Source organism: Formica exsecta, unplaced genomic scaffold (assembly GCF_003651465.1).
Source record: "Formica exsecta isolate Colony F162 unplaced genomic scaffold, ASM365146v1 scaffold1448, whole genome shotgun sequence".
In the NCBI taxonomy this organism is placed as follows: Eukaryota; Metazoa; Arthropoda; class Insecta; order Hymenoptera; family Formicidae; genus Formica; species Formica exsecta.
The window spans coordinates 1347-5855 of record NW_021848777.1 but is presented as its reverse complement, the minus strand read 5'-3'; the positions used below and the strand labels follow the sequence as shown (position 1 = coordinate 5855).

The 4509-nt window shown below is 27.8% G+C and overlaps 1 pseudogene; it reads left to right on the top strand.

Moving 5' to 3' along the window:
- Positions 1 to 248: 248 nt before the first annotated feature.
- LOC115246277 lies at positions 249 to 3624 on the top strand (annotated as a pseudogene).
- Positions 3625 to 4509: the final 885 nt, after the last annotated feature.

The following is a 4509-nucleotide window of genomic DNA, read 5'->3' as shown; positions in this document are numbered from 1 at the left end:
TTGGTATTGAATTTGGTGAGTATCGATGAAAGGGTTTATTTTTTATAAAATTTTGAATTTTTTGAAAAATGTCTTTACACGCTGTAACTTTCAGAAAATTTAAGATATTGTATTAAATTTTTTTACATGAGTAGAGTATTATTAAAGGATGTTTGATGTTGAATTTAGTGAGGATCGGTGAAAGAAATTATTTTAATTTTTATTTCGCTCACAAAACTTCCTCTATGAGAAAGCAAAAATTGAAAAATCCGCATGCTTAAAGCAGCTTAAGCATTGTAAGATAAAATGATGAGGAAGCAATGTGCAAGTTTTTAATTGGCACAACTCTACTTGTTTTGTAATATTTTCAGTATGTTGCTGTAACATTGCTAAAGTTACATTGTAAAATAATGTCTTTGCAATATTTCTGCAACATTACACTGCAATATGCAATATTGCAATGTTGCAGCAATGTTGTTGCAAGCTTCAGTGCTGTATGGGTATAGTTTACATTACGTGCACTATAGATTTTCAGTACTGGCAGTGAATATCGTAACGCAGCCAATGTAAATGTTTAAAATGTTAAGGGATAATATGACATCAAGTGTATATGTACTATAACAATGACAATATAAAAAATATGATGCAATGCTTTTCTGTTGGCAATTTTTAGAAATGGCCTAGTAATGTAACAAATTATGTAAATAAGAGCAGTATTTTTTTATTCTTATGCAATTTGTGAGTATTATATTTGTGAGTATAATATTTATGATAATACTTATATAACTGATGAAGAAATGGAGAAAACATGGACAGTTGTGAAATTTGAAGACGAAAATGTAGTGGAAGCAGTGCCAACAACTTGGATTGTTAATAACAAATGTTATTGGCCACCATATACAATAGAAAAGATCTTTAAAGCTATAAAAGATCATGTTGACTTTGATCCTTCGTGGACCAGTTATGAAGTGTACGTCTTTAAAAACAGTACCTCTGGTAAGAAACAAAATGTATTATACCTTCATTATATAATAGATATATTGTAATTATACAATAGTTAACAACTCTTTTAATAAACTAAACACTTATTTATATATTACAATTTATCGTTTCAGAAAGTTACCAAGCTTGTAGAGTAAAAGCCAAAAAAGCAGAAGATACATCGGATTTAAATTCAGATAGTAACAAAAGAAAAATAAAAAAAAACGTTTTTATGATAGCGATTCTAGCTTGGAATCGGACATTGAATCAGAACACACAATGTTACCATCTCCACCAAGTATGTTTAATCATTTTTTTTATTGCTTCATGTATTAATATTTTTTAAATAAAAGAAACACCCAAAAATCAATTTTTAGATGATATTTTTGCACTATTCTATTATTTCATACGTTATATATGTGAAAAAGTATATTGATTTTGTTTTAAAGAATTAAAATATAACAAATATATTTTATTTTTTAGATTTAAAAGAATATTCTGACACAGAAATCTCAGAGCCAGCAGGCAAGTTTTCTTATTTATTATTTCAATATATGACTTATAATAAGTAAAGAATTATTAATATTAATATTCGTTTATCTTTTAGACAAAAAATTCACAACTGGGAAAGAAAACACATATTTTGGAGATAGTTATACACAAAAAAGTACTTTCCACAAACATTTCATTTAGTGATTTTTTTGGAATTGTTTACATATATATACACATACTATATCAAGCATATAATCAAAGACCTGCGTTTATTATTTTAATATCCTACATATATTTCAGATAAGAGATGTAATGACCATGTAAATAACAACACTGCAACATTTAAGTTAAAAGAAAAGTGTTCTAACAAACAAAACCGTACAACACCAGGCAAGTTTTTGTTATTATATTATTTCAATATATAATTTCTATAATAACCCAAATATTAATATTTATTAATCTTTCAGACGAAAAATCCATAACTAGAAAAGAAAACACATATTTTGGAAAAAGATGTAATGATTCTTTAAATAATGACGTACCTGGAACATCTAATACAAATGTATCTTGTAATATACAACAAAGACATTCACAAAAAGGTACACTTTTTTTGCTTAATTACATAAATGTTGGTATTAATAGTACAATTGAAAAAAATATATATATCGATATATGTGTGTGTGTGTGTGGAAACCGATTTCTTATATAATATTCTTTCAATTATTTAATACACTAACAAATCATTTTATGGACAGATATGAACATGCATAAATATAATACAAGTTCTAACACAATTGCAAGTAAAGAGATAACTGATAATGCATAAATTTGCAAATGCTGCCCTGTACACAAAAATAGTGGTACGTGTTACAATGCATGTTTGCAATCAATACAGTTTTAAGTGGCTTTAATACATTCTAATAAATTGCTTTTATATTTTGTAAACAGTTTTAGTTTATTATATCTTTTTTTGATCCCCTTTTTCTAGATGAAAAATAGATGGAGAATAGTTAAAGAATTATTTTTGCTCAGAGAAGTAACGAAAGAATGCTGCGAAGAATTAAAAGCTACAGTTTTGCAAAAAGAAAATGTAAATATAACAGATGGGAATAATGAGCCTACATTTTTAAGTACATTCCATTTTCCTTTACGAAGTATAGAAGAATTGGAACAAGTGGAACAACATCTCCAAGAACGAAATCGATTTTAATCCACTGTATGTTCCCTATATTTTTGCTTTGATTCAAGTTTCCATTGCCAATTCTAATTATTCATTATTATTAATTAAATATTGCTTACATACTTTTAGGTAATAGAACTTTCCAAAATAGGAGGAACTACTCCATATGATTTTATAAAACGATGTTTATCACTTCTCCTCACAAATAAATTTGCCGAACAATACAGTACGGTGCAAAAAAGAAGCAAATATTTGGAAAGCTACATTTAGCAAATGTGTTGCTAGGTAAGTCGCTGTTAGTCTAATGTCTGAGATTTGAATACATAAAGTGCTAAAGACACGAGTTGACCGAATCACAATGTCAGTTTTGAGAAATGGCATGTTAAAAAGTTTACTGCAGTATTGGAAAAAATATACATATGATAAAAATAATATAATAATTGATTATATGCACTAAAATCAATTTAATGTCATTTTATTCATTTATGTTGATAAAGTAATGTGCGTATGTCTAATATTTTTTACAGAACAGTTTTCTAATAACTTAGTTTAAATTTGTCTGAAAGTGGATTTAGTTTATTTGTATTTTTAGCGCTTTACATGATCACTATGTAGTGGGAAATATAAAATTTGTCTATATATATTTTCTATTTATTTAGAAAGTGCTCAACTATGTAAAGCAGCGACAAATCGAAAAGAGGTTGAGGAAGCTATTAAAGCGTGGTTGAGACGTGCAAAAGAAAGGGTGGCAAAAGAAGAAAAATAAAATAATACTATATTCAAAAAACATTAACCAAAAAATGTTAATTATTAAGAACGATAACCAAAGAATGTTATTAAATATTCATTAAGTTTTTATTTTATATTAGAAAGACACAGAGTATGTAACATGTCATTAAGTTTTTATTTTATATTAAAAAGACAGAGTATGTAATATGTGATATATATAATACAAATATGTGATATGTAAGACAAATTTTCTTTTATATAATGTTTAAAAAAATATATACATATATACCCATACAGCACTGAAGCTTGCAACAACATTGCTGCAACATTGCAATATTGCATATTGCAGTGTAATGTTGCAGAAATATTGCAAAGACATTATTTTACAATGTAACTTTAGCAATGTTACAGCAACATACTTATCGCAACGCAGCCTATAAGCAATTTCGCATCAAATACATGTAAATATTCATTATATATTATGTACAAATTTAAATATAATACAACTTGCCATATGTAGTTAATATTAAAAATATTAAGATATATGCGTATATATAACATATCGAATGTATGAAAATTATCAAATCAATAAACAACTAATTAACATTCAAAAGTAGTGTATTAAAAGGATAACTGAATAGCAAATTATTTTATTATAAAAAGTTTACTCTAAGGATCTTTGAGAAATAATTGTTTATATATATTATACAATATTCAAAGGTTTACGCGATACCGTTGCCGCGTCATTAGCCGCGTTAACAAATTTAGGCCGACCTGTTGAAAAATGAGATGACTTATTAGTCTATATTGTTTCGCAAAAATTTAGTCCACACGTAATGAGTGAAATCTGCAACGCGGTAAGTCAACCGCATCTCCGACGTATGAAGAGATTCGCGATTTTATGACGCTGCGAATTCGAGGTCTTACCGATCATTCTAAGTTGAATGCCGATATTTTGTCTCATAAAAATAAAGGCTCTAATCGGGCCTCGGTGAATAACGTAGCCACCGAAAAATTGAATTGTTCTTCCGGCAATCATAATTTGATGTTATGCGACGAGTTTAAGCGTAAATCCGTCGAACAGAGAACTCAGTTCCTCAAATCGCATAAATGTTGCTTTAATTGTTTAAAAGTCGGCCATTTCCCGA